We start from the raw sequence: 26,427 nt of genomic DNA on the forward strand, positions 1-26,427 counted from the left end.
TGCCCCTGAAAACTGGGGCAATAAAATAAATTTTCTCTTATCAAGAGTTTTTATTTAAATAAATAAACAGAAGGCCAAATATTGTATGATTTCACTTATAAGAAGTATCTGGAGTGGTCAAACTCATAGAGACAAAGTAGAATGGTGGGTGCCAGGGGCTGGGGGAGGGGAGAATGGGGAGTTGTTCAGTGGGTTCAGAGGTTCAGTTTGGGATGATGAGAAAGTTCTGGAGATGATGGTGGTGATAGTTGCACAACAGTACATACTTAATGCCACTGAGCTGTGCACTTAAAAATAATTGTACCACAATTCAAAAAGGAGAAACTTAGACTACCAAGAGACTGCTGACTAAAGGGACAGCCCAAGTGTCTGATCACTGAAAGGACTAAGAAAAAAGCACTTGGACAGAAACCAAAGCCTTAAGGACAGCAACCCTCTTAAGTTAAACTGCAGCCCCAAACCCGTGACGACAATACCAAAGTCAGACCCAGTTATTTGGTCGTGCCGGAAGGTGCTGAGCTCCTAATGCAGTGCCCAGCACATAGTGGGTGCTCTAAATATTTCCTGAATGTTCTAGAATCACTTGAATAAGCAGCTCAAAGCTTAGGACTGGCTCTGAGGTACAGGCCTTTCTCCTGTCACAGAGCAGTGGTGGTGAAATCGGACATCAGTGTGGTACTCTCCTGAGGGGCATATCCTCTGCCCAGAAACATCAGATGGTAAATTTTAGGTTATGCATATTTTACCACAATTGGAAAAAAAAAAAAAGGAACAAAACAAAACCCCCCATAGTACCGAAGCGTCAATTCCCTTTAGCTTGTCCCAGGTGGCCATGCGTCTGCTTTGTCATTTGAGAGAGGTCATAAGGACTCCAAATGTCAAGATGAGTCAAGGAATGGAGCCAAGAATGGGGGTGCTGTCCGCCAGGAGTTCTGCAGGTGTGCTTTGCAAGGTGGTCCCAGTGACAAGACCCCACCAGCCGATGTCTGGCCTGCAGGAAATGGGGTCAACCTAAGCCCTCCACTGAGGGAAAGTGAGAAGGAGAAGCAAACAGGGAGAGCGGCGAGGCCGGCAGGGAGCTGGGGCTGAGGAAAGCGCCCTCCAGAACTCAGCTCTCTGATTAAACATCGGTGAATTTCTTTACACCTGCCTGACTGAAACACCGTCCTTCCTTATCTTCCCTCATGCCTGCCAAGTCACACGGGAACAGTCGGTTAACATTCTTTCCATAGTGTGGTGTTCTAAAACTGGGTTGGTTCAGATCCTTTCATATGCTCACGCTGTTTACTTCTAGACATTTAAATCTGATAGTTAATTTTCCTACAGATCTTGAGATGCTGTCCCCACATACAGGCAGTTACCACCTAACTTGAAGCTTGCCCCAGGACTGGCCCAGTCCTCGCAGCTTACAGGGGCACAAATCACCTCTGAGACTCTGCCACTGGCCTTGAGTCAGACAGATAACCCCCTCCCTGTGCTGTCCAGCCCCCTGGCCAGCATGAAGGGGCAAAGATGGGATTTTTACATCCCAGGGCTGGAAGTTTGATTACCCTTATTATCTTAGCTTGCTTTGGCTATAAATTTTATTAGTGGCCATAAAATTATCCATCCACAGCATTTGACTCAGTGACCTCTTGCAAAAGAGAATTCCACACCCCAGCGCTGCACACGGCCCCAGAGAGCTGCCTTTTCTTCACCCTGGATTTATAGCCTCACCTTCATCATCTGCCCTGTGCGATGAGACTCAGCAAATAAAAGATGCTGCACAGTCCATGATACCCGTTATCAGGGCTAAAATCTGGCCCCTCGGCACCTGGTGACTGTTTTCTTTTATTCTTTGTGTTACTAGAAGGCAGGGGCAGGGCCGCCTACATGCTGTAGAAACAAGGGGGGTGTAGGATGAAGCAAAAGGCCAGTGGCATTCCTGTTTTGATCTCTTCCCTTAGATTTCTTAGTTCCAACATGTGCAGCTCAAGGCAGAAAGCTCAAATATTCTTTTCAAGAACATCTTACAACAAATGTTAATGTCTTACCATCAAGCATATAGTATTTCTACGTAGGCATTTTCCTTCACCTTGTAGATATGCTGAATCACAATAATTTTAATACCGAATCCTGAATTATGTTTTGTAGGGGGGGGTTGGGTGACATATCCAATGACATCTAATGATACAAGGAATCCAGCTGATAGGATGAGATTAGCTTCTGTCTGAGAGAACTAGGAGGACCAACATCAGGCATCCTCACAGATCATGGTCACACTTGGTGGCATTTTCGGGCATTTACCATGAGCCAGGTTCTGTTGTAAGAGTTTATATACGTGTTGCCATATTTAATCTTGACCACATCCCCATGAAGCAAGCACAATGATTATCAAATAATAGCTTAAACTCTGCCACGTGGAAAACCCCAGGAACAGAGTTTTTCCAAATGTCGCTGTACTTGGGTTCTAGCCTTGAGTTTGTCTTGCTCTGGTCACATCATCCAGAGCAAGTACCACTTCCCAATTCAGAAAATACGGTAACCACAAAAGATTTGATACACAGCAGAGAAAAGGATCCTTTGAATAATTTCTCAGTATGCACAAAAAGCTCGCTCTATCCAGTGTTTTGTGATTTTTATGATCCAGTGAAAATAAAATCAAATGGTCTGACTCCCGATGTATTAATAATTGATTTCATGTTCAATTTGCAACTAAGCACATGTAGACTGAGTAGACAAGAGGACATTACAACCCTCATCAACCCAACCTGACCTCAGGGTCGGGCCAGAGGCTACTCCTATGTCAGCTCTTGGGACTCGGGAGGACTAACCCATTTCTCCCTGTACTGAGTCACTGGGGGCTGCTCTTCTATTGGGGGAAGTTACCATTGCTTCTCACCCCCAAACACTCAAATGACAGCCAGAGACCCAAGAAGCACACTGATGCCCAGGGTCACCCCCCTCCATGGGTCTCCACCCTATCCTTCTGCTATCAGAGCATTTGTTTATCTTGTAACTCTTGTCACCGGTCTCTCCCCAACCAGATGGCAAGCCCTGTGACAATTGAGACTGGATCTTGCTCACTTCAATATCACCAGCGTAGCACACAGTCTGAATATGGAATATGTCTAATAAATCCATTAATTAATACATTAATTAACAAATACATGGAAATAAAATGAACTTAATTTAGTTGAATTGGGATTGTTGGAGCTTGTTTGTTTTTAAGGATAAAGTTATTTTCACCTGATTTTAAAAATTAGGAATAGGTTATATAAAGCTTTAGTCAATAAAAATCATGTATTTCAGCATTACTTAATTCAATATACTGCTGAGATAAATGGTGAGCGGGGGAATGAAAAGGCAAACACAGAACAGGGACAAAGGGAAAGAGAAGCGAAGGAAAAAGAGAGAAATAAGAGAAAGGGGAAGAAAGAGAAAGAGGAAAACAAAAAGAAGTTTATATAAAAAGATGAAAAAGGGGGAGCGGAGACAAGTAATGGTCCCTCTCAACTAGCTCGAGTGTGAGCACGTCACAGCTAAGGAGCTGGAATTCTCTGGCATATCGAGCAAGGGCTCCTAGGAATATGGTTTCCGGGCGAGTAGAAATCAAGCCCAGAGGCTGACGCCCCTTTCTGCCTGCCCGGATTTCCCAGTACCAGACAAGAGTTTCAGCTATACTCAGAACCCTGAGGCCTAGAAGATAAAATGCATGAACTGAGAAATTTAAAGATCCATGTCACGATATTGAGCAACTCGCTTTCGTTTTTCCATTAAAAAAAAAAAAAAAAAAGTAGTTCTACCCTTTGAAGAAAAGGGTTGGGAATTTCTAAATATCTGAATATTTGCTTTATGTAACTTGCAGAACGGCACTGTTTATTAGCTATGTTTCCAACGGGAAACCCAATAAGATTAAGAGACTGAACATTAGATTATCTGGAACTGGTGTAGCATTTAATCCTCATACAGATCGTGGCCTTTTCCATCCGTGTTCAACTTGCCATGTTTTGTCTTAGAGGACATCCCCATGCATCTTTAAGAAGCAGGCCCTTCCCAGAGTATGTGTCACTGTTCACCTAAGTCTTGCCTAATGCTTGGAAAACTTTCAAGAAAACCAGCAGTGCATTATGGCCTGGAATTTAAAATGTGCGTTCCTTGTAGGCATCTTACTTCCTCGTATTTTACTTCAGCTCTTAGGAGAAAAAGTCAAGAGGGACCTGTAGACAACACTTGGCTGTAAGTGACCCACCTTGGTCTATAGAAGGGACAGTTTGCTAGATGCAAAAGCAACCTTGTAAACTGAGGAAACAAAGGCATGCATGTGCACACACACACACACACACATGCATACCCATGCATGCACCGCTCAGGGTGTCGGGGATGGTCGCAGGGAGAGCCCACATAGGCAGAGGGGTGAGGTCTGCAGCTACTGAAGCCCCAACACCAGGAGCCATAGGGACACAGGTCTGCACGGCTCCTATCCACCAAAGATGGGCTTTGCCTTGTTTGGAGTCCTTGAAGGAAGCTGACAGCATTGAGGCTGACCCTTGATGGCAGGATTTATCCTGCTCTGCCGTGGCCAGCTCCAAACCACAGCCACAAAGGAGAGACCATCCGTCCGGAAACAATGTGGAGCAAAGGGAAGTGCCAGTGTAATCCCAGTGCCTACCCAAGTGTGTGCCGTGCTTCAGGTCCTCGGGACACGGTGCATTGAGTGGTAAGAGCCAGTTGTGGGCCGGGCTTGGTTGATGACCACACAAGGGACTCTCTTAGACCTAATTTCCCAGCTGGGGGAAGTTGTGAGACTGTGTCTGCGCTGAAATGAGATCACGCAGCTGACTGTGCTCTGTGGGTCCTACACTCATAATCAAATATAAAGCAGGGACGTTTGGAAATATTCCTGTTCATCTTTAAAGCATGTCTCTACGTAACATTTGTGTGGCCTTTGTGCAAAAACATACAAACACATCAATGACGGTGACAACAGCAACAAAAATTCCCCAGCATTGTCCCAAACCACCAATGGTGAGCAAGGAACTGACTTGGGTTAAGGGTCAGCTGGTTCCAAAGCAAAGCATAGGCTTTCATGACCCCAGCTTCAAAGTGACCTCACATCTGTAGGATTTGGCTGAAATGCGAAATGCCAAATCCTACACCATCCAAAAAGCAAGTTAAAGAACATTTTTTTTTTTTTTTAAGTGATGCTGGAGAAGTCCTTAGGTATATGCTAAGTCAACTTTCACGTGTCAGTGTAAAGAGACAATGGTGCGGATTGGTGAGGTGACTTGTCCAAAAGCACACATCTAATTTGTGCCACAGGCAGTTAACTTCAGCATTTACTTCTGCATATTAAAAAACTAACAACAGGACAGCAGACCCCTAAAATGATTGAAAATCCCCAAAAGAGAGAGAGAGACTCTATAGTGTAGCCATAAGCCAGGAGCTTAGTTCTAGCCAAATGGCGAGCTGTGGAACCATTTTAATAAAGTCAATTAACCTCTCTGCAACTTAGCTGCCAAAATCAGAGACCCGCCATGAAGAATATTAAACAAAAACACTCATAAGCATCCTTCTCTTCAAATAGCAATGGCTTTAAGACTCAAAACAAATGTTTTAAAGCCTCTCATTGAAATCCTGCACAGGGGTAAGCAAACATTTGTGGGCTGACCTCAAATAATCTCGTGAAGGGGTTTGTTCCTCTGCCATTCCCCTCCACGTTCAGGCTCTCTCACTCGGTAAAGCTGGGAATTTAAACTTGCACATCGTTCCTACATGTCCAGAATTGGAGAGACCAACTCAGTAGGGCTTCTTAATGGGCAATTCTGCATCATTATCCTAATAGGAACTGGTCCTAATCCTGTCACTAGACCCGTGTCCGGCTTCGCATTTGATGGTTTTCTAAACTGGTTCACCCAACTGGTTCAGATTATTAATACAATACACTCATTGACGTATGTGTTTTTACTGTGTATTTCACTAATAAAAATAACACTGAGAATGTTTAGAAGTTTAATCATGTTTGGATGCTCCTTAAACCCTTCTTTAAGCCTGACTTCTCAAATGTAGGGAATATTTTAAAAATCCTGGGCTTTGTGAGTTATAAAACGAAATTCCTAAATTAATTGTGCTGCCGTCAGATTTCTTCAGGTCCGTATAATTTTCTCAGCACCCCCTAGCTTTTAACATAATTTGCAAAGACAAAGATGTTCTGTGTGAGTTGACACCAGAGAATTGTATAATCTCATTATGCCTTTACTAAATAAATATTCTAGTTTTGTTGTTGTTGTTGTTGTTGTTGTGGCTGTAACATTCCATCCAGTGTCCTAATTTCTTCACTTGGTGGCTCTGCTCACATTTCTCCTCTGTTCATTTAAGACGTCGGTTTTCTCTTCTATTGTACATGCTATGGCTTTTCCCAAAGCTCGGCTATACTTTCCACTTGTTAGAATGTTATAATATGGGTCAGGCCCAGCAAAGTCAATACCAACTAACTTATTGTGAGCAATCTAACTAGATTCCACCACCGAACAAACCAGAGCCAGCAAGATTGGCAGACCCTGACACCTCAGGGATCCCAGCCAGGGGGCTTTATTCTCAGAGTTGGACCTGGGAGTTCATCTCTTCCATATCTGCCCTTTTGTTACAAACCTTGAGTCCCTGGAGTCTTCTCTTGAAAATAGAACGGATCTTTTGGGATTCTTGTCTTTCATACACACTTGAAAAGCTATTCATCCAGTGCTGAGTTAAAAGACTCTAAACTGTATTAACAAATCAGTCTCGTTGCAACTCCCTCCAAATGGAATTATTCTCTTAACAACCTCTTGAGAGAAAGCAACAATGTCAACATCTCAGCTAAAATTGTTTGTCATCTTCCTCAACTCCCCCAAACTACGAATCTACAAAGTCACGCTGAAGTCTCCAGGGCTGCCACAGAAGGCAGTCGTCCACACAGACCCCGGTGCTCAGATCCAGAGTGTGGATTCCAACATGCCATCTCAGAAAGGTGCTGGTGGCCAAAAAACTACAATTTTCAAGACCAATTAAGAATACACAGAACTCGTAGTGACCCCTTGTTAGCGTAACTATTTGGGAAGGTCAGTTCTGTGAAAGCAGAAATAAATGCTGCCTTGGAACACCTTCTCTTCTCTGAGTCACCCTTGTGGAGTAAGTATTGAAAACTCTGCTATTTGATTCCTACAGGGCTTACACCAACATGTTCACAAACTGTCAGCCAGAACAAACCAACATCTACACATTTCATAGTTAGCTTAAGAGTTAGTAGATTGTTTTTCCCCAGAGCTTGAGATGAGGCCAAACTAAACACACATGTGTGCACACGGGTGTACACACACACACACACACACACACCGCAGAATTACTTTTCCAACAAGAGCAATTCTGTTCAAGCAGTCTTTCAGAAAGAATGACTACTGCTGTTCTGGGGGAAAAATGTTAAGGAACAACTTATCAAACATTCAAAGACACAGCCGAGAATCAGTGAACATGTCTACCGAGGAAACACGTAGACTAAAGAATTAGGTTGGTCCTAAAAGGAACACATCCCCGAAGTGCGGTGCGGAAAGTTATGGAGGCTCATTCCTTCTGCAGAGACCTTTAAGAACAATCAAAGGGGCCAGCTGTCTAGAATGACTTCAGCGTCGATCCACTGAGTGAGGTACCAGACACCTGGACGAAACTTCTTCTCAAGCAGGAGTTGTTTGCTGTGTAAATATTTCCAATGTCTTGAATATAGACCACTGCAGCCCTCTAAACACTAAGTTGTAAATTCACTAATGCCCCAGACAGACCTTACTTACCCAAGAGTGAACCCCATATGTACCAGGCTTGCCCACCGTCTCAGGTGATTTCTAAGGTAGTCTTCAGTGTTACATATCTATGATAATCATACACGTACGTCTTTCACTGTCCAGCTTCATTTATTGTAAAATATTTCTTGCTGTCCCCCTAGGTAGACTTATAGGTGTCAAATCCTATTGTCTGGATTTTGGTTCAGGAATCATACTTGCTCTAGATGCCAGATTTCCTACCAAATTTTAACCAGTCATTGGGAAGGAAAGGGCCGTATTTATGAAAGATGCTTTCTCTTCAAATTCTGGGAAAACTTCCCTGCAATCCAGGTCACCATGGGGCTCACTGGCCACATTCAAGTGTCAAACATAAAAAGGCAGTAGTGGGGACGAGAGGCGTGGGCTTGCTCTCTCTGCAGCAAGCCTGCCAAACCACAGACAGGAGGGAGTCAGATGAAGGCACCCTGGTTAAAGGAACTTTGTTCTGTGTGTGCTTTGTTTAAATCCCAGAGTGGGAGACGACCCACAATAAGCCGCTTGAACCTTTTTTCTCTGTAAGTCTCCAGTTGAAATACAGTATGTGGGAGTTCTTTCAATAGTAGTTATGCAGGCCTTTTCAGAAACTAAATTTGAATACTCCGCAGTCACCAACTGGGAGTGTAACTGCTCCACAACAGACTTGAAAAGCTAATGACAGCCCCCACCCGACTACGTTCTGACCAGGCCTTCTGGGGGCTTTCCAACCGGCAGCCACGTTTCAACCTTTCCAGCCTCTGGGACCAGGCGCCCCAGACCTAAGAGAGCCCACCCTCCTCCCCGTTGCCTGCTGTTATTCGCACTGTTCCTTATCTATTGGAAGCTAGAATAATAAGAACAAACTCAGCTAAACTAAATTGGTCCTTTGTTTGCCATTATCATAAAAATTTTATGCAGGAACTAATAAAAACATGCTTTACGTGCACAGTTATGTGGGTTTACACAGGCAATAATACCCAGCAAGTTCTATCCATAAATTCAGTTATAGACACTTAGGAATAAATATTTTATCTTTCCCAATGTTTTCATTTATTGGAGGGAAGGTGTGAATACAGGAGCATATGGCTGATCTGTGGCTTGACCTTAAGCCACCCTGGGTGCCTCTCCGTGAGACCAGAAAGGTCCTTTCAAACATTTCTGGATAATGTTCACAGTCCTTCAGCCTCTTAGGAACTCGGTATTAATCATACCTCCAATCTTAGTAAATGGAAAGCATTTTACAGAGCTTTTAAAAATAAATCACTTTTGAAATGAGTTCAGTATTTTCTTAGAATTCTTTCACGCAAACAAAAAGATCCAATTCTCTGCCCAGCTGGGACCTTGGAGCAGATTTACAATAGATTTAATTAAAGAAGCTTTAATGAAATCCAAACCTAACCACCCCCCCAAAAAAAAAATATAAAATTGGGATGATTGGATATTCAGCTTTCCCTTCAGAAATGCACTCTCAAATACACTAAATGAGTTGGAGGGTTTTGCTTTATATTTTCTTTCCTTCTACAGCTGCACCGTCTAATTGAAATATAATGGGAGCCACAAATGTAAGCCACATATGTCATTTAAATTTTCTAGTAGCCACATTAAAAATGTAAAATGAAACAGGTAAAATTAATTTTTAAAATATATTTTGTTTAGACCAATGTATCCAAAATATTATCATTTCAACATGTAATCAATCTTTAAAAAAATTATAATGAAATATTTTGCATTCTTTTTTCATGGACTAAGTCTTAGAAATCTAATGTATATTTTACTTACAGCATAATTCCATTCAGTCTAGCCACAGCTGCAATGTTTCAGAGCCACATATGGCCAATGGCTGTCACGGTTGGATGGCAAGAGTCAAGAGAATCCTCAACGAGCCAAGGAGAAGGTAACTTCAGAGTAATTTCATTATTTCTGTGACTGCTTTGTACCCTGTGGGCATACCTCCCCCAGGTTATAAACTACACACTATAAACTAGGTGCTATAAACTAGATACTATAAAGTAGATGCCAGTTACGAGATACTATGAGTCAGATACTACTATAAACTCAGGAGATACTGTAACTCAGAAAATATTAAAATTATATGTCATTTTTAAAGTCCAATTCTTTTTTTCTGTCTATAATTCGAAGTAAAATAGGCAATGGTAAAGTAAACTAGGTGAAAAGGAGACACACTAGGGCAGCCAAAAAAAAAAAAAAAAAAAAAAGTCCCTGTCAGGAGTTATCAGAGGTAACTTAGAAAGTGCAGCCAATCTGACCATCTCAGCCCTCAGAGACTCTGCAACCTCTTACAAAAAGACCACAGTAAAGTCTCTTCTATATAAAACTGCACTCTTGGAAAATGAGAAGCTGAATTTTCTACTGAACTTTTTTTCCCCCAAAGAAGCTATATACAGATTTTTGTAACCTTTTATAAAACAAACAAACAAACAGTATCTTCTATCATCATTATTATTTTTTTTAACCATCCCTCTGTTTCTTAGAGAAAATACAAAAGAAGACATTCATATAGGGCATTTTGAAAGCAAAGGATGAAACCAAAACATCATTATCATAGCTCTGATTTTTTCAAAATAAGTTTTGGCAAATTCTGTAGTTTCTCTGGGATTAAATGTTGCCCTCTGGAAAATCACCCCAATAATTCTCAGGCTATGTTATGTCTTAGGATGGTTAGGCATGTTTCTTACTTGCTGTGTGATTATATTTATTATAATAATGCATATTGATGCAGGTTAAGCAAGTTGTTCGCAGGGGCAGAGACCAGAATTGCTGAATAAACCCTTTGCTATGCTAACCAAAGCACTGCCTGCATAGAAATGCTTAATTATCACGTGTGTTGCTGCTGTCAATTCGTACAATGCATGAAAGTGCTGAGATAAGGGCTTCCAGTAAATGCGAAGGTATTTTTTTTTCTGTTTCGAGATTCACAAGACTGTCTTGTTTCAAGATAAAACAAAGAATCTTAAAATAATTTTTTTTTGTCTCCTCACAGGCGAAGGAAAGACCTCTTGGCAGTAAGTCGGATTGACAACAGAGGAATTTGAGAAATATCTCAAAGTCTCTCATCTGCTTTTATGTGTTTTAAAGCAAATAAAGAAAACCCAACCATGTATAAAATGCACACCCAAAGTTCTTTACCTCCTATCTCCACCACCCCACACGTGAAGACACATTTTCTATAAAGTGGGAGTGCTTCTGGAGTCCAGAGAATCTAGCCTTGGTTTTCAAGTGAATGAAAGGATAGTACTAAGTGAAATATATGCTCACTTTAGATAAATAGAAGCATTTTTATCTGAAGGTTTAGAAAAAGCCAACATGACAACTAATTGCAACCTAATCCTAGACAGAACCTTGTACTGGAGGGGAAACAATGCTATAAAGGACATTATTGGGTCAATTGAAGAAAAATTGGAACATACAGTGGATAGCAGATTAAAGTCATTCATCAATGTTAATTTTACTGAAGTTGGTAACTGTACTCTGGCTATGCAAAATACCCCATCTCCTGGGAAGTACTTAGGCATAAAGTTTCATGGTATATGCATCTTACTCTCAAATGGTTCGGAAGAAAAAAAATAGTGAACAATAGTTAACCTGAGTACTGCGAATAGGGATGTCCTTTGTATTGTTTTTATTCTTGCAACTTTTCTGTAAGTTACAAGTTATTTCAAAAAAAATTCTAATTCCTTTAAGAGTAAATAAATACGGTGTGTGGGGGGGAATTCTTCTGAGTCGAATTTTTCTTTTAGGCATTTGCACTGGGCAACCCCTTGTTCCTGCTTATTTCCAAAGCGAGATGTGAAGTGATGACCTGGCTCACATCTGGAAAGGAGCTCACCTCTCCTCAACCCACCTCTGGCTCTTCCTGACCTTCTTCCCGACCTCTCCAGAGAAAGAAGCAGGGCTGCAGTCGCTGGGTCTCAGTATTAAGCAAGGGTCTGTCTCCTCTCTCATCTCCAAGCAGAGAGATACAAGAGTCTCCGTCAATGGTTAAAACAACCCTCACTCTCAGTGACTCTGAAAGCTGATAAGACTCCCCATAGGAGATAACAGGCTACTCGGAATCCTGGATGGCAATCCTGCTGCCACCAGCAGCCATGATTATGGAGGGCTGAGGTTCCTGTGGGAACGGAATAAAGGAACTGGTTTGGGAAGGCATCTTTGCTGCCTTCTCCCTTCCCACAGGGAACACCCACTTAACTTTGAAATGACCTAATCCTTCAGTTTAACACCAAAACTTCCAAGTAAAAGAGAATCATGGAAGCAGAGCATGGCCAAATCTTAGAGGTCAACAAATCCACCCTCTCTCCTGATGCAGGGGTACTTTTCAGGGTACTGGGTCTTTCAGCCTTTTGGGAGGATCCTCCAAACAGAGGAGGCTCCCCACTTTGCAAGGCAATACACCATTATTGGACGGCTAGCTCTTGACGGTTAGAAAGTTCTCCTTTGCAGTCAACCAAAAACTACTTTCCCAAAATGGAAGAATGTGAGAGCATGAACCTTGTTTTCTCACTGGGACCCCCTCCACAGTGCCTGACAGCAGGCACACGAGGGTTAGTTTGGAAATAAATCAGTCAATTAATGGATAATCTGCACTGTCTCTTATTCTATCCTCAAGAGGAACAAAAACCACATCCACCGCCTCTTCCAAAATGCAGCATCTCAAGCATTTGAAGACACTTTCATGTTCCCCTCTGTCTTCTATTGTGCAGCCTAAAATCTCCCAATTTCGATAACCAAGCCTCATATGATGCAATTCATAAAACATGCCTAGTTACTGTCACAGACCTTCCTTCACTCATTCACGACTTATTTCCAAAAGGACTTATCATTTTTAAATAGGGCAAATACAATGGAATAAAATAGATATGATCATGAGGAAAACAAGGTCTAGAGGAGAGCCCTAACATGCCAAACAAAGTCTACACAGTTCTTAGGACTGATTTTAAAGCTTAATCTTAAATTTCCTGGTGCAAAGAGATTAGGGAGGCATTATGAATTTTACAGCTTTGTCATAAGAGGATGAAATAGACCAGTTACTCAGAAAAGACAAGGTTATTCCCTGTGTCAAGGACAGATATCTTGAGTAGGGAAACTGGAGAAATTGAGCCGTGTAATGGATAGTCAGTGTCTCTACTCAAAATTCACAATCAAATATATGGTGATGGAAGGAGAACTGGCTCTGGGTGGTGAACACACAATGTGATATATAGATGATGTATTGTAGAATTGTACACTTGAAACCTATGTAATTTTACTAACCATTATCACCCCAATAAATTTAATTAAAAAATAATTCACAGCAAATGCTGAAGCGAAATTAAAACATTTATTTCTTATAGTAATTTCTGATTGAAGCTTGAAGGTAAAAGGTCAAGACACAATCCAGAGTGGGAGGTTTGGTCCAAATATGTAAATATCTTCTTCAGTATTTTAACCTTACTCCAGGATGTAACTTAGAATAGCTAGATAATTTGTTAGCCGTACTCTAAATTACTGACCCTTAACCAAACTTCTCTGCCTCTGGGGTTTGGAGCAGAGAAGGAAGTTTGAAATTACACTCTCTTGAGTGAGTCTGAAGAACTCTGATCCTCTATCCTTGATTAAGTGGCTTCATAAGTTTTGGGGACCGACCACATAAACAAAAGGTAAAGTTTGTATTTTGTTATAAAAATAAGGATCCTAACCAAAGATGTCACAACCCTGCTGAAATACAGAAACAGGCCACAGAGGTCTCTACCCATAAAGCCAGGGCCTTCTGTAGGACATATTTTTGGGAGAGCACATTGTCACAGTTGTTCATTTTTACAACAATCCCTCTAGATGGAAATTATGTCTCCTGTTCTACAGATTCAGAAACTGAGGCTGACGCTCAGAGAAGTTTGCCAAGGTCACGGAGCTGGAAGTAGCCACGGAAAGATCTAAATGTCAAGCTGCCTGCTTCCAAATTTGGTACTTTGCCCACTGTATCCCTTAGCCTCCCTGGGCCACAGTGTGGTGAGTAAATACAATGTCATGTCATGTAAATATGAAGTCAGACAATTACATTCGCAAACTTGTTGGACGGATGTTGCTAACCTTTTTTGATATCAGAGGGATTATTCACTATGAATTTATACCAACTGGACAAACAGTTAACTAAGTTTTACTATTTGGAAGTGCTGAAAAGGCTGTGTGGAAAAGTTAGACGACCTGAACTTTTCACCAACAATTCATGGCTCTTGCATCACGACAATGCACCAGCTCACACTGCACTGTCTGTGAGGGAGTTTTTAGCCAGTAAATAAATAACTGTATTGGAACACCCTCCCTACTCACCTGATCTGGCCCCCAATGACTTCTTTCTTTACCCGAAGATAAAGGAAATATTGAAAGGAAAACATTTTGATGACATTCAGGACATCAAGGGTAATATGTTGACAGCTCTGATGGCCATTCTAGAAAAAGAGTTCCAAAATTGCTTCGAAGGGTGGAATAGCTGCTGGCATCAGTGCATAGCTTCCCAAGGGAAGTACTTTGAGGGTGACTGTAGTGATATTCAGCAATGAGGTATGTAGCACTTTTTCTAGAATGAATTCATGTACTTAATTGTCCGACCTCATATAATGACATAATTATGAAGTTTTGGGGGTGATCAGGCTGCCCTGAGAGTAATGTCAGGTCTAGGCAGGGTAGGCTGGTAAAGATTTAAAAACCAGCTTTCCAGAAAAATTTCTCAGGTGTAAATATCCCCACAGTGGAAGGCATCGGCATGGATGCCAGCAACTGCTGGATCACAGGGCTTGTTCCCAGGTGGTAGTCTCCAAGAAAGTCTACTTGCACCTGGTTTGCTCCTCAGTGAACAGAGAAGTTCCATATTTTCCTTACATTGTATCCCCTCTACCATCACTTAACTTATCTTTTAAATTTAATTCATAACTTGAGCCATTTCTGGAAATGCAAAAGGAGCAAAGAGAATGGACTATATATGGACCAAGTCAAGTGTATCAAGATCATAGAAAATTCCACCCTGGAAACCCAGAGCGTCCTTAAAACACCCCAATAGTGACTTTATCTTCAACATATACACATGCCCAGGTCTACTGGAGTTGGAACCTGATATTACATTTGATTGCTCAAGGTTGGAACCAAAATCAAACTGCTTACTTTTCTATTTGGTCTATAACATTGAAGATATGGGTAAATTAAGAAAAAAAAGAAAAACTTGTTCAAGAAGTAGCAAATGCTTCTTCCTATTAGCAATTTCACCTATGAAGAAAATACCTTAAAGGTATTTTTCATGCTTTCTAAACGTTTTTTTAAAAAAACTTCAGGTTAAAGATGGTGGGTTAAATACATGCATTTAGTACTGCTCTTTCCTGAAATCTTAATAAAATGACAGTAAAGGATATTTAAGAGGGTATGAACTCACAAGGCCAAAGAAAATAGGTGATTACACCTCCCCACTCTTGTAGAATCTAAAGGTTTATTCTCTGAGAGGACAAAACCCAGGGTCTCTAGACTAGAAGCCACCAGGGAGTTAGGAGAAGGGAACCGATAAAGGAACAAATCAGTCGAAGTTTACATACTGAATTTGAGATCTCCCTTGCTTTCTTCCCCTCAACTCCCACACAACTAGCAGCTAAAATTTACACCCACCAGGCTAGAAGAATCTTTTCTGGGGGGTCTAAACAACGCTAAAGAAAAGAACTACAGAAGTTTTTTAAATGGCTCCTCCAGGCAAGACCCTCCCCTGCTCCTCCATTCGGCTATTTTGTGCCTTATAAATATGATTAGTCAGCCAAGGATCACCAAATATTCAAGAAAAGCATCTAATACAATAGAGAAAACAAACACAAACAACAACAACAAAAAAAGGCCATCTTAGGAGAGAGAGACTATGCAGGAAAAATAAAACTAAAACAGAACAAAATAAAAGCCACTATCAATAACATTCTCAGAGAGACGAATGCAAATGTTTCATCCATCAGATAAGAACAGAATGCCATTTTAAAAAGGAAGATTCAGAAAAGAACAATAACAACAAAGGAAGCTCTTGGAATTGAAAATATAACAGCAAAAATTAAAACCTTAATAAAAAGTTAAAAAGGTAAAAGATAAAGTTGAAGAAATCTTCCAGGAAAATGAAAAAGAGTTTGGCAAATAAAAAAGCAAAGGTTAAAATTTTTTCAAAACCAGACCATAAAACCAAATAATAGGAGTTCCAGAAAGAATAAATAAAGAAAATAGAGGTGGAGAAAGCTATCAAAGAAATAATTGAAGAAAATTTCCTAGAATAGGTTGACATGAGGTTGGAGATTGAAAGCCCACAAAGGGCCAGAACAGTGGGTAACATTAGATCCACACCGAAATACATCCCTGTGAAATTTCATAACACTAGAGACAAAGGGCTTCTGAGAGAGAGAGAGAGAGACATAGACGAGAAATGTTTTACATAAATGATCAAGATTCAGACTTTTCAACTTTAACACTGGAAGCTAAAAGGCCATTAAAGAAATGCCTTTAAAATGCTAAGGGAAAATGACTTCCAACCTAGACCTCTACTTTCCCCAGCCAAAAATTATTAATCACATGTCAAGAAAGAATAGAGATATTTCAAATGCAAGATATCAAAAAGTTTACCTCTCTTGCACACTTCAAGTTAAGGAAAAGTCACCACAGTTAGATGGTTCAGCTGGAAACAGCTTTTATAAAGTCATAGCAGTACCTCTATACCATGTTTCCCCGAAAATAAGACCTACCCCAAAAATAAGCCCCAGTTAAAATCGTCAGCCAGATGGACGCATTTGGTACGTTATGACGATGTTCCAGAAGAAGATGACATGATTGTATTTGAATAAATGCAGATTGTGCACATGAATAAATAAGACATCCCCTGAAAATAAGCCCTAATGCAACTTTTGGAGTAAAACTTAATATAAGACCCGGTCTTGTTTTTGGGGAAGTACAGTAGAAGACCCAGTCTAATTTTCAGGGAAACACGGTATATAGCCTTTACATAGTCATAATAATACTGGATATTGATCAAACCAAAACTACGACAAATTATTGGAGCAATAGGAAGACAAGAAGTGAGTATATAGTGTGTGGTGTGGGGTGGGGGTTGGTGGCGGTAAAAGAATTAAATCTTCACGTTCTGAAGAGTTAGGCAATAGGTCAGTGATTCTCCAACTTGTCAGTTTCAGGAACATTTTACAATGGTAAAACTATTGAGGACCTCAAAGAGCCTTTCCTTTCTTGTACAATATTTTTGTTTTTCAATTTGCTTAGTTTTCTGTGTATTGATCACCAATTCAACCTCAGACTTTTCCTCCCTGGTCCGTAACTCTGCCCTCAAAATGGTCAAACATATTAATTTTAATGATCATTACATCTTCTTTAAGAATTTTTTTCCCGGATCCCCATGATCTGCTTTAGCCTGGACTGATTGCACTGTCTTAAATCTACCCACATTCATCATTTTAGACACGAAACTAAAACTTAAAACATATATATGTATGTATTTTAAAGTGAATTTTATTTCTTTTCTTTTAAAATAACAATAAGCTCATTATAGTTTGGCATACACAACATATTTTATGAAATATATTTATTTTCCCAAATAAAAAATTTAATCAGAAGATTGGCTTTATTTTACATTTTCATAAATCTCTTTAATGCCTGGCTTATGCTGTTTCAGTTATGTGGCTTGTGTGTGTCTGGATACGTTATGTCAGCTGAATATATGGAGAAAATGGGGCCTCATACAGATGTTTACTAAATGGAGGAGTGTTTTAATAGCTTTTTCAGATAATTGTGGACATTCTTCTTTGATACTATACTAAAAATTGACAAGTGGTGATTTCTTAATGTTTCATTGAAATTAGCAATCTGAAACTACATTAATAAACATTTAGTATTCTGTTGTACTAAAATCCATTAGGCTACCTTGCTCTTTGAATAGCTATTATGCGACAAGAGTCTGTAACATAAAGCATAGGTCATTTGGAAATTATTGGTTTACTGAGTTTACATCACTTCCAGATGTTGATATATTCCATTATACAATATCAAAAAAAATCACATTTGTTAATACCAACACTAATCTGATCAGAAAAGTCTTTAAGTGTTGGGAAGCTTTCAGGCTCATTGTGGCAGAATCAAGTTTTCCAAAATTTGAGGCTTCAACTGAAAGCTCAAATTTTATCATTGGTGAACCTACCCTGTCAGCTGGTTTCCTCCAAGTGGCAAGCTCTTACACTCATTTTTGAGAAAATGTCTGCAAAATACTCAAGCCTGAATAACCATGGTTTGTCTGTCAGTTATTCTTTCACGTAAAAATGTATTTCATGGGGATTAAAAAAAAAAAAGGCCAGCAACCTGCATCACGGACAACCTCACGGTGCTTTTCCCTGAGACAACCATCATACGCCACTTAAGTACCTCACGTTTCAACACACATTTCTAGATTTAATACAATTAATCTTTTTTATTGCTTCATCAAGGACATTCTTAAGTGGAAATGTACTTTTAAAAAAACTCTAAGTGGGTGGTGATGAAGCATGCAACAACTAGCATAGTTTGCTGGAACCACCTTGATTTGTACAAACATGTCAGCAGTTTCATCCACTGTTGCCTTTGCACCATCAGAGCAAATATCAACACAGTAAAAAGAAAGGAAGGAAGGGAGGGACGGAGGGGAAAAGGGGAGGGGAGGATAAAGGAAGGGAGGAAGGAAGGAAGGAAGGAAGGAAGTCTGAGTATTACATAAAAATAGTTTTGATCTCATGGACCCAATGACAGGGTCTGGGGGATGCCAGTGGTCCACAGAGTACACTTTGAGAACAGCTGTAATAGGTAATCTAAAATGAAATAAATCAAATAGTAGCAACGTAAGAATTGTATGATACGGTAATAAATATTAATGAGACTCTGGAAGGCAGGAAACATCCACCATATTTCCAGCGGTGGACTGGTGTCTTTCATATCAAGTCTTGGCAAATGACGGAAGTCTTTAACTTACGTGCATGTGTAAGTTTGATTTTCAAAACTAATAAAATAAAATAAAAAAACAATTTTTAAAAAATTAAAACATCGTAACTTAAGCATACTTCTAAGACCTAATTTACTGCCTCAAATATTCAAGGGATTAGAATAACCCTTCAAAAGATAAACATGATTATGTACAGTGAGCCTGAAATGTAATCTCATTTTTAATGTTGATTTAATGTATATGTTACAGCTCTTTGTCAGCCAACTGTAGTCATAACGGTAGATAAATTATAACTTTTTCCAGTTGCGCCAGGAGTTGCGTGTCTGTTCGCACATGTGAATGTGTGTGCATGAAGAAGAGCTTTTCTGAGAGTGGACATAGTGAATTATTAAGCACTAGATGTAACAAAAACTGACCCCCTCACCCCTATCCAAGAGGGCATGACATCCCTTGGAATAAGCTTTCTTGCTGACTTAGGGGTGGCTCTATCAGCCCCAGGGCCACTGCCTGTCATCTGCAATGCTACTGTTTCAGAGTCACCTTATAGGAGATAGGCATATAGGTGACATGAGCTCACTTGGAACCCCACAGTGGGTTTTCTAATGGGCAGGTCCAAGGTTCAGAACCAACCCATGGATTGAGTATCTTCCCTTTAAGGATATACACAGAATTAGAGCGGCATTCCTAATAGAAATGCAATCCTAGACAAACCAAATTTAAAGGTCAGATTTATCACAGTGAAGAAAGGGATATGAGAAGAGGACTGCTATCCCTTTCTCCCAGGAAGTACATCTAGGTACCAGCTTCCACGATGATTTAGCTTCACTACTTCTCTTTAGGGAAGGTGGGAGACAGATGTGGGAGGAACGACGAACCTACTCAGTCATGCTCCTGTTTATGGTGGAAATACATTGGACCAGATTAATTAACAGTCATTATCTTGGCAGTTTTCAAACACGGAGTGAAATGCTACCAGCATCATATGTGCCAGGCAGGAGGGAAAAAGAGCAAATCGGGACTCTGACATTTACGTGACTAGGCATTCAAAGTAGCCGTTTTTTCATCAGTAATTAAGAGTGAGTAGTTCTAATAGTAGTTTTAGACTCATTTTTCAAGGAGAAATATTTTCAGTCTGAGCTACTTTATATACTTTTCTGCTACTTCAAAAAAAAATCAATTCAGACAGAAGGTTATTATGTTAATCTTAGAAAGTGGTTTCCTTATAGTACAACAAAACCACTAAAATGTCCGTATCGTGGGCCTTTCTCCTGGAAGGTGAATTCTCACCAAATACTAAATGTGACCGTTATTGCCAGAACAATAGTTTCCATATCACTACCGGAAACACCTCCAGTCTCATAGAGAAGAGTCACCAGGAGAGACGTAACAGGTCACTGTGCAGTTTCTGAAGGGGAAGACGGGGACCCAAAGGGCCTTTGAATCACGGTTTCCAAATGGCCTACTCTGGCCTCAAAACCGTATGTACCTATTAGACCAAAGCTGGCAATGCATCCCAGGACTCTGAACATTTCCTGGGTGAATGACCATCAGTTGAGTGAAGCGGATGAGGGAGAAAAGTGGGATGACCTGAGTCTCCGTTGCGTCCCCTCCTGCCCAACCTGCACGGTCCACAGCAATGGAGTTATCCTTTGGGGAGGTGTCAGGGCAGCCCTGCCTGCTCCTGATATACCATGCATACCTTACAAGGGAGGCACAAAGATTTTTTTTTTAAAGGTGGAATCAAGAGCTAGGCTGGCTAATACAGCCTCTACTTCACCCACTAATACAATATTTATTATTTATCTCTGGATTACTGCTCAGATAAATGGTTCATCTAATTCATAGCTACGTAAATCACCAATATTAAGATGCATTTTCCCTGATACCTGGATGGAATTCCTAGCCGGCTCCCACCCTGTTTTCCCCCAGCATGGCGTCTGTGCTTCTGCCCCAGCACTGACCCCAGTTTGACCCACACCAGACAGCTGTGCTCAGGGAGAGCCCTGAAGAGAGGGACGAAGCCTTTCTCATATTTACTTCCCACTACCTCACACCTGGCGTACTGTGAGGGTCTCAAAACACTGAACGAACGGACACGCTGACTTGAATATATTCCTCACCTGAACTGTTTTTCTCGTCCCAGGAACAGAGGGTGACAAAATGAGTAGTGACCTTTGTCATAGGTTAAGCTGATGCATTTACTCATCACTCATCTTATCAATAGGTAGCTTTAAAAAGGAGGGTGTTTAAAGGTGGAAATGGTGCTCATACAGGTTAGGAGCCAGGTTAGTGGGGTCCTTATGACCCTGGCAGTGTTTGTGACACCAAGCGCAGGGGGAAGGGTAGGGCACGATCCTGCTGCTTGTGGGGGGGTCAGAGTTCTCTCCCATAGCGATCAGCCAGCTGGGCAGCAGAAGCCCCCTGAGCCCACCGCCCAGTAGCCTGGGTCATAGCTCCTGCCCCTCAAGGGCACAGGAGCCACTGTGCCATGGGATGCCCTCCCCCACCCCCATACACACGGTCCCCAGAGTGAAGGAGAGGGGATTCGAACGGCCCACCATCCCCCACTGACTTCCTACACAGTGGTAACAGGCAAAGCCCTCCTCAAGGTCCCAAAGCGCTGTGCTTCCTGTAACCAGGAGCTAGCCCGGTGCCTCATCAAAACCTCTTTACTGAACGGATGACTTTGTACAGAGTGGTTATAACACAGCGATACTGGTTTTCATCTCTAGGTGTTGACAAGACAGAAGGACACGGTGGAGAAGACCCTGGACTAGAGCCAGGAGACCTGGTTCTGGGAGAATCACCTGCATAAGCAACTCCCGCTTCTCTTACTCCCTTCGCCTCATCGGTGCCCACCTCCCACCCTCAGGGCAGCCTCGCCCCTCACCCTCCCGACTCTCAGCGCATCTGCCTCTGGGCCGCAGGGCCCCGCAGACATCCGGGAGCCCACGTGTTCCATACGGAACTCTTTCCTTCCCTCTTCCCTCAGCCTCCCCTTCACATCCTCCCTGAACTAGCTGACAGCCCCCCACCCACGTGGAACCCAACACAGAAGCCAGGGTATCATCCTCAACTGTCCTTTTCTTTGTCCCACAGCCCACAGATCCTCAAGGCCTTTGGGCTTGATTCTGAATATCGGTGAAGTCTGTCATTCCCCCATCCCCTTGGCCCCTGCAGGTGCCTTCCGCCAGGCCTCTCCACCTCCCAAACCAGTGATCTATCTGCCTGCGGCTCTCTCTCTCGCCCCATGGGCAGCAGCACGCTCCCCACTACCCAGCTGAGTCAGATCTCCACGGGGTTCCTCCTCCCTAATTCCAGGGGCCTCGTACACAGCTCAGGATAAAGCCCATGCTTTGCCTGTTTTCAATGGCTGCCTTCATCCCCTGCTGCTTCTCCAGTTCCCAACACACCATCCTCATGACATCTCTGTGCCTTTACATGTCTGCTCTTCTTTCCGCTTGTAATCCTTTCCCCAGATGGCCCTCCTAATGGTAACAACCCTGTTATGGTGCAGCAGCGCTCTAGAAAGTTTAAATGCTTGGTTCTAACAGGCGTCATAATAGGCATTATATTACAGTATATGTGTATCCGGTGGATGATGTTTATATAGATATTATGCTAGTGGCACGTACTTTATAAAACGTGTAACGAATACTTACTGAAATTTATACATTTACACCAATGAACCCCAAGGACTTGGTTCTTTTTCTTTTTCTTTTTTTGAAAAGTTAAAAATTCCTTAATTTTTTATTCCTGGTACCACTACCACAATTTACAGGGCAATATACCTGATGTAATGAAAAGAAAAAGAGAAAGACAAAGCTACAACAGATAAAAGACCTCAGGAATGTACATCTAATTGACACTACATTGCATTAATCAATAGCTGCACTTTTTGCAAACTGTGGCTATGCCAGTCCTGAACCAGAAGGGTTTCCTGTTTAAGCTGCAGTAACTTTTCTGACTGTGGATCATCGTTCCTTCTGTGGCAGATTTTTAGTCCCTTGAATGCATTTGGGACGACTGTCTCAAAGTAACCTGCAGCTTTCCTGACAACTCCTTGCTCTCTCTCCTGCTAAGAACCATAGCCCTTTTCTGCTGAGTTTTCTGAACCTTCTGCTATCATGTCCACCATTTCCACCTCCAGATCCATAACCACCACCACAGGGACTGCCCGAGCTTCTTCCACCAAAACCACCCCCCTTCATGGGTCCATAATTTGATTGTTGTTATCTGCTATAATTTCCAAAATCATTGTAGTTCCCACCACCACCATAGTTACCGCCAAAATTCCCCCCTTCATTGTAACCATCATATCTTCCTCCACCACCATGGCCATATCCACCACCTCCTTGGTTTCCATATCCTGGCCCTCCACCATCACCATAGCCTCCTCTACTGCCACAGCCAGGACCACCGCCATAGTTGCCACCATCATCACCAAATCCATTATATCCACCATCACCTCCCGCATAACTACCTCTGCTGCCACCTCCACCACCATAGCCTCTTCCACCAAAGTTTCTTTCTACCGAGACCAAAGTTACCTCCAAAGTTTCCTCTGTGACCCACAAAGTTGCCAGATCCACCTTTGCGATCCAGCGGACTGCATTTCTTGTTTAGAAAGGGCCTTTTTCACTTCACAGTTATGCCCATTAACAGTGTGGTATTTCTGAATAACAATTTTATCAACTGTATTATGATCATCAAAAGTTACAAAAGCAAATCCTCTTTTTTCCCCACTCTGCCTGTCTTCCATAACTTCCATGGTTTCAATCTTGCCATACTTTTCAAAGCGGTCTCTCAAATTATATTCTTCTGTATCTTCCTTAATACCACCAACAAAAATTTTCTTCACTGTTAGATGGGCAGTTTCAATCCTCTCTAGAAACTGCTCTCTTTGCTTCCACTACACGCCCATCAACCTTGTGCGGTGGAGCACACATTGCTGCATCCACCTCTTCAACACAAGAGTAAGTAACAAAATCAAAGCCCCTGGAAGGTTTTGTTTGGGGAATCTCTCATCACCACACAATCCATGACGGTGCCCCATTTCTCAAAATGTTCTCTTAAACTATCATCTGTAGTTTCAAAGCTCACATCACCAATAAACAGTTTTCTCAACTGCTCTGGTTCCTTTGAATCATGCCTCCCCCCCCACCCCCCGCGGCAGCGGCGATGGCTGGAGTCCGGGGCGACCCGGCGGCGGTTTTACCTCCGTTTTGAGACTGGACTCGGCTCTTCCAACTCGAGTTCAATATGGGACCGAGAGGAAGAGGCCCTTAGTTCTTTTTCAGCTTAGCCTATTATATAGTTAGAAGCTAGCAGCTACTTAGAAGAGGTCGAAAAGTTTGCAATGTTTAAATAAGTGACTTTCTTTTTATTTACTCAGTTTTAGTTCTCATTGCCTTTTCTGCTAAACCTTTTGTATAAACTAATGAGAGAATCAACTAATTTTTATTGTAAATACTTTTACTTCCTTTGCTCACCCATTCTCAGAGATGAAAATAAACTGTGATAAATTCAGAATATAAGGGCTGAATGAGGGGGAAAGTATGAATGATTTACAAGTTAAATAATTAGGCCTTGGAAATCTCAAGAGGTGATTGCATAATTTAAAATTAAAAAAAGGAAGAAAAAGAAAAAGTGTGTGTGTGAGAGGTGAGGAGAATGAAGACTGGGGACGATATAACTAAATATGAACAATCAAAAGGCTAGAACTTGCTTAATATGTAAAGTCAGATAAAACCAGAACGTCCATATCATTAACTATTAACATCAAACTTATGTTGTAAACTTGTAGAAATGTTAGCTACTGAGCTTGAGTCTAACAAATAACTAAGTAAATGCTCAATAAAACACTTGTTGACTAAATTTTTCAGAGTCCAAAAAGGTGCAATTCCTCTGTGCAAGTGCTGTCTATTTACATGAACTCGTACCTCAGTTTCCTCATCTTTGGAAAGAGAATAATGATCAGCTTACTTCATTGGACTGTTGTGAAACTTAACTGAATTAGTACACAGAGAGCACGGAGCACAGCACCTGTCATCTACTGAGTACTAAGTGTCAGCTATAATGATTATTTTTATTATCATGACACTAAATTGATGATATTCACGTATGGCTCCCAGAATTAAGAGACAGTGAACTTGGTAACTTTGGAGAAAAAACAAAACCAGTTAAGGATGAGCACGCTGATAGGGGAATGTGAAATGTCAAAAGCTCAAAGCTGTCTGCTCACAGGCTGACAAAGCTGAGAGCAGAAGGGGACTTCAGTTTTTTCTCTTTGCAGATGGTGAGACTGCCCAAGGCCATGACATAAGTGGTAGATGCCACTTCAATGGCAGAAACATTCCCTGCAAGTTTTTGCAATCCAGGAATGAGTTGGTGTGTCACCTCCGCAGGAGCAAGTGGATTTGCAGACCTTTTCTAGAATAGTAAAGCATCTACACTACACTTACGACAGAACAGCACCTTCTGGTTCTCATTTTTTCCAGGAAGCATCAGCGACCACCATTCGTCTTTTCTACTCATTATTTGTGGGCAAGAATTTTCATGTCTCCACTATCTGTCCCTCTCTTACCTCCTAATGGACTCAGCAAAGTGGTTGCTGCTTCAAAGTGGCCAGTTTCCGAAACTCTGAGCACTGGCTATTCGAACAACGTGTTTGGAGGGAGGGAGCCACCAAGCCTAAGCATGACAGTTACTCCCCCAACCATCTGCATTCGATCAAAAAGGCCATTTAGATGAGAATGTACAATCTGTCCTCAGAGGAAAAAAAACACCGTTGTCTTCAACAAAAAATTCCAATCCATAATCTTAGCTGAAATGGGCTATAAACGAATCTCAAGGCAACAGAGTGCGTCCCACCAAATGACTCTGTTTCTGGTGTGCATTGTGACATGAGTGCTGGAACCCTAGCTATAGCGCGCTCACGTGTAAGGGCTGCCTCAGGGGTCTGAAGCCACCAGTCCCACCACTGTTTTGCAGGGGTCTGTGCACTGTTCCAGGTAGGCAGACCTCACCTGTAACTGTGTTGTTAGGCTGCAAAAAGGGCAGAGAGCCAGGCTCTACCAGGACTCCACCTGTGTAGATTTCGTAGAATTCCTCAGTTTGGGATCTCATTCTGCAAGTGTGTGTGTTTGTGTGCGTGTGTATTATATTTCATTTAAATCCAGTGCTTAGAACTCAAAATTTTTTTTTAGAATGAATGAACTTAATCGTCACAGCAATCGTAGGATACTATATATACTTGGGATGCTTAGGCACCGTAGAAGAGAATACTGAGGATTTGTGTGGTTGAAATGTTACTCAGCCACCACAGCGGTGAGCCAGGTTTCACATGCAGACCTGGGTGTTCTTTCCACTATGCCAAAACCGAGTTCCATTTTCACTGAAGATCTGTTCAGGCCACAAGGCCCTTTTTAAAGGATATGTGTTAAGGCACTGAATTTAAACACATATTACTCTATTAAATTAAGACCACATTGGGTGGTGAGCACACAACAGTGTACAGATGTCATATTACAGTGTCGTACACCTGAAATGTATACCGTGGTACGAACCAATGTTACCCTGATCGATTTAATGTTTAAAAAGATCACAGTATTAATAAGGAAATGGTCCTGTTTCCTTTCA

At 41.6% G+C, this 26,427-nt stretch overlaps 1 protein-coding gene and 1 pseudogene across 2 annotated transcripts in view; both read right to left on the minus strand.

The window, feature by feature from the left end:
• KIF26B (kinesin family member 26B) overlaps nt 1-26,427 on the minus strand; it is a 407,807-nt gene that overhangs the window by 216,680 nt on the left and 164,700 nt on the right. The window lies entirely within an intron of this gene.
• On the minus strand, nt 22,818-25,914 carry LOC117018418 (heterogeneous nuclear ribonucleoprotein A3-like; annotated as a pseudogene).

Source organism: Rhinolophus ferrumequinum, chromosome 27, assembly GCF_004115265.2.
Source record: "Rhinolophus ferrumequinum isolate MPI-CBG mRhiFer1 chromosome 27, mRhiFer1_v1.p, whole genome shotgun sequence".
NCBI lineage: Eukaryota > Metazoa > Chordata > Mammalia > Chiroptera > Rhinolophidae > Rhinolophus > Rhinolophus ferrumequinum.